The sequence below is a fragment of the Camellia sinensis genome, unplaced genomic scaffold, assembly GCF_055761805.1.
Source record: "Camellia sinensis isolate YWXY unplaced genomic scaffold, ASM5576180v1 Unanchor1, whole genome shotgun sequence".
Lineage (NCBI taxonomy): Eukaryota > Viridiplantae > Streptophyta > Magnoliopsida > Ericales > Theaceae > Camellia > Camellia sinensis.
Window position 1 is genome coordinate 28,351,398 of NW_028128987.1, and position 13,265 is coordinate 28,364,662.

The window sequence follows — 13,265 nt, forward strand, 5'->3', positions numbered from 1 at the left end:
ACCACACGGGCTTGACCCATTGTCTCAAATCATTTCTTTTTATACGGTCAAACTTATCGTATGACAAATAAATAATTTGAAATATGTGGAGGGAAAAATAGGGACATAAGATCTTGTGTGGCTAGATGATTGGCCTTACTAATGTCACGCACACAATTTATTAGCCTCTATAGTAAGGTGGTTGAGTAAAAGCCATGGGATATTTTTGAAATTTTAATAATACCATTGTATGACATACTTCTTATAACTGTGATGTTAATAATATATTTGTAACGAGTTGAATCAAATTAAATTTATTTATTTATTTATTATTTTTTTAGGTATCTGTTAAATAATATTCTTAATTTGTTTGTGGGTTCGGGCATTGACTCGAGTTGAGTTGGTATGAATTTACAAATCCTTTGAATTGTGTAGTTTTATAATAGTTCTAGTGTCGTGAACCATTCTATTTAAATTGATAAAAACAAATTATATTACATCTCGATTTCAACTTCGTAAGGCCCGTTTGGAAAATTTTTTAAATTTTTATTTTTTGTTTTTTGTTTTTATTATTCTTAGATCTTGAGTATTGAATAATACATAATTTTAGGTTACGTTTGGTAGAGTTTTGTAAATATGATTTGAAAGTATGAGTTGTATTTTGAGTTTGTGAGTTATGGAATTATGATTTGAGTGTAGAAAATTTGTTCGGTTATAGTTTTTGAATAGAGTGTGGAATTGAGTTTTGAAAGTTTGATCTGACATGTGAAGTAAGAAAATTTTTTTGGTTATGAGTTTCAGAAAGAGTTTTCAAAACTTAATTCAAATTATTATAGCTCAAAACAAAACATACTACTTTCACACTATTGAAAATTCTGATCAACACTAATAACCAAACTCTTTTTAGAATTCTATTAAAAAAAATTATTGTTAATAGAAAATAACATTAATCAATTTTTTAATTCAAAATGCTACAGAGGAAATAATTTTTTTTCAAAACAAATACTCAAAAAATTAAAATCATAAATATTTAAATAATTTAAATAATCTAAAATATTTAAAAAGTAAAAAATTAAAATAAATATTCAAAAAATTTAAATCGTAAAAATTTAAATAATTTAAATATTCAAAAATTTTAAATAATTTCAAATATTAATATTTTAAATTTAAAAACAACTCTACACTCAAATTGTAACCAAACACATAAAACAAAAGTCAATTATGAAATTATTTTTAAAACGCATAACCAAACGCATAACTCGAAACTCCATACGACTTTCACAACTCTACACCTAAATCGTAACCAAATACATAACAAAAAAATTAAAATACTTAAAAATATTTCTATAAAATAGAGTTTGAATTTATTTTAATAAAATATTTTAAAATTTAAAAACTGGGAATCGTAATATTTTGAAATTAAAATATTTAAAAATATTCAAAAAATTTAAAAAATGCATAACATATTTAAATATTAAAATATTTAAAGTCTTAACAAAATTAAAATATTTTGAAAATATTTAAAATATTTAAAAAATTAAAATATTGATTTGAATTAAGTTTTGAAAAACGTTTTGAATTATGTATTTGGTTATGAGTTTTGAAAAGTAACAATTCTGTTTTAAATTGAGTTTTGAGAAATGGGTGTAGAATTATGATTTGAAAGATCCAAACAAACAACACACTCAAATCAACGGGTGGAACCATATTTTGAGAGACTTTCCCAACGGAGCCTCAATTTTTGAGACTTATTTGCTTATCATTTTGGTTCGCACCTCTGTAATCATTTTGTGAGTTCAAATTATAATAGAAAAAAGTTAATGAATTGAATATTAAGTTCATATGTAGCACTCACCAAACAAACAAACGTGCCATATGTATTGTAAAATTTTAATCTATTAGTTACGATTAATATAAATAAATGGAGAGGTGAAAAAAGACATTAGGGGCTATTTCGGAATTGATTCTTTTAATTGATTTTTTTTTATGTTTTAAGAAAAGATGTATAAAAAGTAAAAAAGTGTTCTGATTTGATGTTTTGACATTTTGACTATTTTCATCAAAAACGCTCATGCCAAACAAGCTCTAAATATTAGAATTTTGATCGATTATGTCGAGATTTCTATTTGATTTCATAAGATTGTATTATATGATTGTACTTTTAAAAACTAACAGTCTATACCTATCAAATTGTTAAAGTATATTTAATATATATATATATATATATATATATCAACCATTTGTGAAGTTAAAATAAAAATTTATTGATGTAGATTTTTTAATAAATTTTTTTTATCACTCTTGATTAGCAATACCTTCACCGTCAAAATGCTTTTTTGGTTTAAATCATCAAGCCTCTTTGATTTAAAAATTACTTTGAAAACTTCATTTATTAATACATTATTTTTATCCTTTCTTTTTTTACGTGGGACAAAGTTCCATCAAGATAAATAAAGAAATATAAATTAAAGTTTTGAAAATTTGAAAATAACTTCAAATTTTCTAAAATAATTCAATAAAATTGACCATTGAACGACACCAGTTTTGAAAAATATTAATATGATGTATTCAATGTTCATGTCCAAGCTATATATTTGTTATTATATCATTTGTTTCAAATATATGGGTTGCCATCCCACATCGATTGCGGATAATATTCTCAATTATCTTGTTTCAAATATGTGTTGCCATCCCACATCGATTGTATATAATATTTAGAATAGACTTATAAGATAGCATTGGACACTTCCATTGTGGAGGCGTCCTTGGGAAATCAAAGGAATAAATCCGTGCGGCTCTCCAGCTATCATGCTTTAGGCCAAAGCGGACAATACTTCTAGGTGTTGGCTGGGCAATGTGTTGTCCATGCCTCAAGGTGGTAATTGGGCTATGTGTTCGCCATGAACACTACAAATAATGTACAAGATAGCCCACAATACCTCCTTCATCATAGAAGCGCCTTTTTATTAAAAAAGAAAGCCCGCATAATCAAATTCTCAATAAATTTTTTGATCCTTTTTTTTTTGGACAAATAGATTTACTAGTCCGGTTATCAATAGATTCAATAATGAGAATCGACCATGATCAGATCGGGCTAGAAAAACACAACCTTAGAGCTGGCAAATCTGAATGGCCAATAATATTTCATGTAACCACAATGCACATGGTCTTGTCTAAATGCAAGCATCATAATCAAACATTCAATTTTTTTCATAAAATACTTTCACACCTAAAACTAATCCCTACTTTATAACAATTTGTTGGAAATGGTTGAAACATTCTGGGTAAAAACAGAATTTTTTGCTAACTTTAGTCTATTATTTAGGTGGGACCCGTACGTCTATTTTGGCGGGTCTAAGCGGTAACGCGTTCTATGCCGCGTTGTGATTCACGTGGTATATTTGGTTGCTCAAAACCATTATCGGGTGAATGGGAAATTGAAGCCAAAGTGAGCTCCACGGAAATGGAGTTTTGGTGGAAATTCCTTAAAGTTGGAAAATGGCTTGTCCCAAATTGATTTGGTTGGATGTTTTGAGTGGGTTTATAAGGCACGAGATTGGACCTCGGGGCACACCCCAAGGGGTGCCCAAGTTTTGTAGAGAGGGAGGTTATGGGCAAAATGGGCTTGACCCATTGAATCCAAAAATCACCACACGGGCTTGACCCATTGTCTCAAATCATTTCTTTTTATACGGTCAAACTTATCATATGAAAAATAAATAATTTGAAATATGTGGAGGGAAAAATAGGGACATAAGATCTTGTGTGGCTAGATGATTGGCCTTACTAATGTCACGCACACAATTTATTAGCCTCTACAGTAAGGTGGTTGAGTAAAAGCCATGGGATATTTTTGAAATTTTAATAATACCATTGTATGGCATACTTCTTGTAACTGTGATGTTAATAATATATTTGTAACGAGTTGAATCAAATTAAATTTATTTATTTATTTATTATTTTTTTGGGTATCTGTTAAATAATATTCTTAATTTGTTTGTGGGTTCGGGCATTGACTCGAGTTGAGTTGGTATGAATTTACAAATCCTTTGAATTGTGTAGTTTTATAATAGTTCTAGTGTCGTGAACCATTCTATTTAAATTGATAAAAACAAATTATATTACGTCTCGATTTCAACTTCGTAAGGCCCGTTTGGCAAAATTTTTAAATTTTTATTTTTTGTTTTTTGTTTTTATTATTCTTAGATCTTGAGTATTGAATAATACATAATTTTAGGTTACGTTTGGTAGAGTTTTGTAAATATGATTTGAAAGTATGAGTTGTATTTTGAGTTTGTGAGTTATGGAATTATGATTTGAGTGTAGAAAATTTGTTCGGTTATAGTTTTTGAATAGAGTATGGAATTGAGTTTTGAAAGTTTGATCTGACATGTGAAGTAAGAAAATTTTTTTGGTTATGAGTTTTGGAAAGAGTTTTCAAAACTTAATTCAAATTATTATAACTCAAAACAAAACATACTACTTTCACACTATTGAAAATTCTGATCAACACTAATAACCAAACTCTTTTTAGAATTCTATTAAAAAAAATTATTGTTAATAGAAAATAACATTAATCAATTTTTTAATTGAAAATGCTACAGAGGAAATAATTTTTTTTCAAAATAAATACTCAAAAAATTAAAATCATAAATATTTAAATAATTTAAATAATCTAAAAAATTTAAAAAGTAAAAAATTAAAATAAATATTCAAAAAATTTAAATCGTAAAAATTTAAATAATTTAAATATTCAAAAATTTTAAATAATTTCAAATATTAATATTTTAAATTTAAAAACAACTCTACACTCAAATCGTAACCAAACACATAAAACAAAAGTCAATTATGAAATTATTTTTAAAACGCATAACCAAACGCATAACTCGAAACTCCATACGACTTTCACAACTCTACACCTAAATCGTAACCAAATACATAACAAAAAAAATTAAAATACTTAAAAATATTTCTATAAAATAGAGTTTGAATTTATTTTAATAAAATATTTTAAAATTTAAAAACTGGGAATCGTAATATTTTGAAATTAAAATATTTAAAAATATTCAAAAAATTTAAAAAATGCATAACATATTTAAATATTAAAATATTTAAAATCTTAACAAAATTAAAATATTTTGAAAATATTTAAAATATTTAAAAAATTAAAATACTGATTTGAATTAAGTTTTGAAAAAAGTTTTGAATTTTGTGTTTGGTTATGAGTTTTGAAAAGTAACAATTCTGTTTTAAATTGAGTTTTGAGAAATGGGTGTAGAATTATGATTTGAAAGATCCAAACAAACAACACACTCAAATCAACGGGTGGAACCATATTTTGAGAGACTTTCCCAACGGAGCCTCAATTTTTGAGACTTATTTGCTTATCATTTTGGTTCGCACCTCTGTAATCATTTTGTGAGTTCAAATTATAATAGAAAAAAGTTAATGAATTGAATATTAAGTTCATATGTAGCACTCACCAAACAAACAAACGTGCCATATGTATTGTAAAATTTTAATCTATTAGTTACGATTAATATAAATAAATGGAGAGGTGAAAAAAGACATTAGGGGCTATTTCGGAATTGATTCTTTTAATTGATTTTTTTTTTATGTTTTAAGAAAAGATGTATAAAAAGTAAAAAAGTGTTCTGATTTGATGTTTTGACATTTTGACTATTTTCATCAAAAACGCTCATGCCAAACAAGCTCTAAATATTAGAATTTTGATTGATTATGTCGAGATTTCTATTTGATTTCATAAGATTGTATTATATGATTGTACTTTTAAAAACTAACAGTCTATACCTATCAAATTGTTAAAGTATATTTAATATATATATATATATATATCAACCATTTGTGAAGTTAAAATAAAAATTTATTGACGTAGATTTTTTAATAAATTTTTTTTATCACTCTTCATCAGCAATACCTCCACCGTCAAAATGCTTTTTTGGTTTAAATCATCAAGCCTCTTTGATTTAAAAATTACTTTGAAAACTTCATTTATTAATACATTATTTTTATCCTTTCTTTTTTTTACGTGGGACAAAGTTTCATCAAGATAAATAAAGAAATATAAATTAAAGTTTTGAAAATTTGAAAATAACTTCAAATTTTCTAAAATAATTCAATGAAATTGACCATTGAACGACACCAGTTTTGAAAAATATTAATATGATGTATTCAATGTTCATGTCCAAGCTATATATTTGTTATTATATCATTTGTTTCAAATATATGGGTTGCCATCCCACATCGATTGCGGATAATATTCTCAATTATCTTGTTTCAAATATGTGTTGCCATCCCACATCGATTGTATATAATATTTAGAATAGACTTATAAGATAGCATTGGACACTTCCATTGTGGAGGCGTCCTTAGGAAATCAAAGGAATAAATCCGTGCGGCTCTCCAGCTATCATGCTTTAGGCCAAAGCGGACAATACTTCTAGGTGTTGGCTGGGCAATGTGTTGTCCATGCCTCAAGGTGGTAGTTGGGCTATGTGTTCGCCATGAACACTACAAATAATGTACAAGATAGTCCACAATACCTCCTTCATCATAGGAGCGCCTTTTTATTAAAAAAGAAAGCCCGCATAATCAAATTCTCAATAAATTTTTCGACCCTTTTTTTTTTGGACAAATAGATTTACTAGTCCGGTTATCAATAGATTCAATAATGAGAATCGACCATGATCAGATCGGGCTAGAAAAACACAACCTTAGAGCTGGCAAATCTGAATGGCCAATAATATTTCATGTAACCACAATGCACATGGTCTTGTTTAAATGCAAGCATCATAATCAAACATTCAATTTTTTTCATAAAATACTTTCACACCTAAAACTAATCCCTACTTTATAACAATTTGTTGGAAATGGTTGAAAAATTCTGGGTAAAAACAGAATTTTTTGCTAACTTTAGTCTATTATTTAGGTGGGACCCGTACGTCTATTTTGGCGGGTCTAAGCGGTAACGCGTTCTATGCCGCGTTGTGATTCACGTGGTATATTTGGTTGCTCAAAACCATTATCGGGTGAATGGGAAATTGAAGCCAAAGTGAGCTCCACGGAAATGGAGTTTTGGTGGAAATTCCTTAAGGTTGGAAAATGGCTTGTCCCACATTGATTTGGTGGGATGTTTTGAGTGGATTTATAAGGCACGGGATTGGACCTCGGGGCACACCCCAAGGGGTGCCCAAGTTTTGTAGAGAGGGAGGTTATGGGCAAAATGGGCTTGACCATTTGGATCCAAAAATCACCACACGGGCTTGACCCATTGTCTCAAATCATTTCTTTTTATACGGTCAAACTTATCGTATGACAAATAAATAATTTGAAATATGTGGAGGGAAAAATAGGGACATAAGATCTTGTGTGGCTAGATGATTGGCCTTACTAATGTCACGCACACAATTTATTAGCCTCTATAGTAAGGTGGTTGAGTAAAAGCCATGGGATATTTTTGAAATTTTAATAATACCATTGTATGGCATACTTCTTATAACTGTGATGTTAATAATATATTTGTAACGAGTTGAATCAAATTAAATTTATTTATTTATTTATTATTTTTTTGGGTATCTGTTAAATAATATTCTTAATTTGTTTGTGGGTTCGGGCATTGACTCGAGTTGAGTTGGTATGAATTTACAAATCCTTTGAATTGTGTAGTTTTATAATAGTTCTAGTGTCGTGAACCATTCTATTTAAATTGATAAAAACAAATTATATTACGTCTCGATTTCAACTTCGTAAGGCCCGTTTGGCAAAATTTTTAATTTTTAATTTTTAATTTTTTGTTTTAATTATTCTTAGATCTTGAGTATTGAATAATACATAATTTTAGGTTACGTTTGGTAGAGTTTTGTAAATATGATTTGAAAGTATGAGTTGTATTTTGAGTTTCTGAGTTATGGAATTATGATTTGAGTGTAGAAAATTTGTTCGGTTATAGTTTTTGAATAGAGTGTGGAATTGAGTTTTGAAAGTTTGATCTGACATGTGAAGGAAGAAAATTTTTTTTGTTATGAGTATTGGAAAGAGTTTTCAAAACTTAATTCAAATTGTTATAACTCAAAACAAAACATACTACTTTCACACTATTGAAAATTCTGATCAACACTAATAACCAAGCTCTTTTTAAAATTCAATTAAAAAAAATTATTGTTAACAGAAAATAACATTAATCAATTTTTTAATTGAAAATACTACAGAGGAAATAAATTTTTTTCAAAATAAATACTCAAAAATTTAAAATCATAAATATTTAAATAATTTAAATAATCTAAAAAATTTAAAAAGTAAAAAATTAAAATAAATATTCAAAAAATTTAAATCGTAAAAATTTAAATAATTTAAATATTCAAAAATTTTAAATAATTTCAAATATTAATATTTTAAATTTAAAAACAACTCTACACTCAAATCGTAACCAAACACATAAAACAAAAGTCAATTATGAATTTATTTTTAAAACTCATAACCAAACGCATAACTCGAAACTCCATACTACTTTCACAACTCTACACCCAAATCGTAACCAAATACATAACAAAAAAAATTAAAATATTTAAAAATATTTTTATAAAATAGAGTTTGAATTTATTTTAATAAAATATTTTAAAATTTAAAAAATGAGAATCGTAATATTTTGAAATTAAAATATTTAAAAATATTCAAAAAAATTAAAAAATGCATAACATATTTAAATATTAAAATATTTAAAATCTTAACAAAATTAAAATATTTTTAAAATATTTAAATATTTAAAATATTTAAAAAATTAAAATATTGATTTGAATTAAGTTTTGAAAAAAGTTTTGAATTATGTGTTTGGTTATGAGTTTTGAAATGTAACAACTTTGTTTTAAATTGAGTTTTGAGAAATGGGTGTAGAATTATGATTGGAAAGATCCAAACAAACAACACACTCAAATCAACGGGTGGAACCTTATTTTGAGAGACTTTCCAAACGGGGCCTTAATTTTTGACACTTGTTTGCTTATCATTTTGGTTCACACCTCTGTAATCATTTTGTGAGTTCAAATTATAATAGAAAAAAGTTGATGAAATGAATATTAAGTTCATATGTAGCACTCACCAAACAAACAAACGTGCCATATGTATTGTAAAATTTTAATTTATTAGTTACGATTAATAGAAACAAATGGAGAGGTGAAAAAAGACATTAGGGGTTATTTCGGAATTGATTCTTTTAATTGATATTTTTTATGTTTTAAGAAAATATGTATAAAAAGTAAAAAAGTGATCTGATTGGATGTTTTGACATTTTGACTATTTTCATCAAAAACCCTCATGCCAAACAAGCTCTAAATATTAGAATTTTGATCGATTATGTCGAGATTTCTATTTGATTTCATAAGATTATATTATATGATTATAATTTTAAAAACTAACAGTCTATACCTATCAAATTATTTAAGTTTATTGAAAATATATATATATATATCAACTATTTGTGAAGTTAAAATAAAAATTTATTGACGTAGATTTTTTAATAAATTTTTTTTATCACTCTTGATTAGCAATACCTCCACCGTCGAAATGCTTTTTTGGTTTAAATCATCAAGCCTCTTTGATTTAAAAATTACTTTGAAAACTTCATTTATTAATACATTATTTTTATCCTTTCTTTTTTTACGTGGGACAAAGTTTCATCAAGATAAATAAAGAAATATAAATTAAAGTTTTGAAAATTTGAAAATAACTTCAAATTTTCTAAAATAATTCAATAAAATTGACCATTGAACGACACCAGTTTTGAAAAATATTAATATGATGTATTCAACGTTCATGTCCAAGCTATATATTTGTTATTATATCATTTGTTTCAAATATATGGGTTGCCATCCCACATCGATTGCGGATAATATTCTCAATTATCTTGTTTCAAATATGTGTTGCCATCCCACATCGATTGTATATAATATTTAGAATAGACTTATAAGATAGCATTGGACACTTCCATTGTGGAGGCGTCCTTGGGAAATCAAAGGAATAAATCCGTGCGGCTTGCCAGCTATCATGCTTAGGCCAAAGCGGACAATACTTCTAGGTGTTGGCTGGGCAATGTGTTGTCCATGCCTCAAGGTGGTAGTTGGGCTATGTGTTCGCCATGAACGTTACAAATAATGTACAAGATAGTCCACAATACCTCATTCATCATAGAAGCGCCTTTTTATTAAAAAAGAAAGCCCGTATAATCAAATTCTCAATAAATTTTTTGACCCTTTTTTTTTGTAAAAATCAATAAACAAAAACGATAAAAGAAGATGCTATGCAGGTTTAGGTTTTATATAGAATAAGAGAATACATTATGCGGGATGATGTGTAATATAAATATTGGTTATTTGTATACGGTCCAGATCGGTTCCAATTCTTAACCGATCCGTGAATTATGAATTTTTAATTTTTCAATTCAGAACCGAACCACCGATTCAAAAAATAATCGAAACCTACCGAATTGGACTGGACCAGATCGGATTACGGATTTTTTACTTAGTCCTACTCATTTTATCTAGGTACTACTTCTACATATATGATAACTAGTGGTAATTCGTGCTATGTACGAGACTTTATAATTTTTTAAAACAAATTATTATAATTATCTTGAAGTAATTTAATATTTTTTCTTGTGATATACATGAAATTTTAAAGTTAACTTTTATGTTTATAAATTTTTAAATTATTACTTTAAAAAATTAAAAAATATATATATAAATCTATTTAATGCAATTTTGATAATTTGTATTAAAAAAAAGTTAAACTTAATTAAATGAGTTATGGCATACCTCTTCTTGTTATGAAAATATATAAATTTAAAATTTATAATTAAGACAAATATACGATATTATTATTAAATGTGAAGTAAAAGGATATTTAACAATTATTAATATGATGTTTCTATTATTAATTTAATAATTTAAGTTATATTTTTTTTATATTTCAATTTCATAATTAAAAATATAATATGAATATAATACACACTAAACATGTCACTCGTACTATACATGGGATAAAATAATATATTATTTATTAAAAATATAATAATTGTATTTAATTTTTTTATATTTTTTCTCTCGTAAATAAAATTTTATATATAAGTTTAAGAGTTTTGTTTTAAATGTTCCTTTGCTATAATATTTACTCATAAACATAGATTAAAATTGTTGTATTGATAATTAACAATTACAATTATGCTTTGTTATAAAAAAAAAAAAAATGACTGAGTTCTAATACTTCACTATTTTAGAATAAAAATATATGAATTTAAAAAAATTGTTATATTGGTTTTTGAAAGGAAAATAATTAAAGAAATTTTAAAAATTTAATGAATAAGAAAGAATTATCGTAACATGTAATTTAAAATATCAAAAAAAAGTTTAAAATAAATAAAGACTTTAAAAAGATGTGATTACAATTAAAACTAATGTCATATTTATTAATATGTATAATTTTATTTGGATATTATTTATATTTTAACATGCTTATTGAGGACAAAAATAAATAAAAATAAAAATATTTAAACTCAAAATTATTAATATTTTAATTGTAATCACATCTTTTTAATAATGTTAAAAATATGTTTCAATTAATAATTTAGGTAATTTTATTATTGTATAGGAAAACAATTATAAATTTTATTTTTTCAGTTAATTCTGTTAAATAAAAAAAATTTAATAAGGAGATATTTGTAATTTTTCAAATCACAGGGACTAATCTGTATTTTAAGTAAATCTCTTAAGTAAACCTTGGGGGGTGTATTTGTAATTTACCCTATTATTTTTTATAATGATTTCATGATTTATAATTTAGAAAAGAAAAGATGAAAAAGATTATTCTTATGCACTCTTTCTTTAACCAATTCTTTTTTTTATCCAAAAATCTTAGTCATCATATGATGGTACAGTTACTACACAATAAGTCCCAGGTGGAATGGGTCGGACTAATCCATGCTTTTTCAACCGGTAACTGAGTGTTTAAGCCCACCAGAGAACCTGCACACAAGTTCAACAGGGAAACGGAGAGTCCCCCAGCGAACCTTTCGACGAGCAAGTTAGAGAGAGAAGTGGAATGTGGAGATATGAATTGGAGATAGAAAACTTAACCTTCTTCTTGTCTTCAACGTCTGCTTATATCTTTTGGTAATCATTTCGCCGTCCCTTCTGACCTGCCACCTTGGCCAAAAGTCTATGTTGTAACTTACCTTGTTCAGGGTAAGGGGGTGATGTTCCGACAGAGAGGTGTTGTCGTAATAAATATAGCGATCCCGGGTTTACCCTTGTTGTACAGAGATCCGGACATGTGTCCGTGGGTGATAGTAGTTGATTATTACCTGGTGTACATCATTTCTTACTTTGTATTTGAGTTATAGGATGTGTTGGGCAGGTTTGTTACAGGTTGGTTGAGTTTAGAAACCAAAACTAGTTGCCCAGATTTTGACCTGTCCGCTCGAGCGGGGGTTTTGGCGCTCGAGCGGGAGTTTCACCCATCCAGTATTTCCTGTGCAGTGTTCGACGCTCGAGTGTGGGATTGGCCGCTCGAGCGGGATTGTGTGAGTGCCGCTCAAGCGGGGAGTTGGAAGCTCGAGCGGGAGACCTGTCTGCAAAAGTTCTCGGGATGTGTATCCGCCGCTCGAACGGGATTGTTGACGCTCAAGCGGGAGTCTGTGAGTGACGCTCGAGCGGGGAGTTTGACGCTCGAGCGGGGCGACTTTTATATAAATCCGAGATCCGACTTTTGGATCACTTTTTCAAGATCTTTTCTCTCTCTTACTTTTCCAAAAAGCCATTTTCAGAGCTTCTCACTCTAAAACCGGCCCTTCTCTCTTAGATTTGATCTAGTAGGAGTTGTTTGCTCACTTTTGGTCTTTACGAAAGTTGTGTTGATCGTCGAGAGCTACATTTTAATCTGAAAATTTTGAAATTTGAAGCATTTTGGTTTTGGTCTTCATCTCCATTGGAGCTCAAACTTTGAGGTAGGGATATCCTACTCCTATTTATGAGCTTTGTCTTTAAATTTTAGTATTTTGAGATGTTGGGATTGGTTTGGTAATTTTGTGAAAGTTTGGGGCTTTGTGTAATTTTACAAAAGTTGGGTTTTCTATTTATATAAAACCAGCATGCATGTTTGGCATGGGAAAGTGGAATTAATGTTGAAACATGAATGAAAATGGAACCTAAGGGTTGTAATGTTAATTATGGAAAATGCCCTAATTACATTGATTGATTAATTTGTATAATTAATTATTG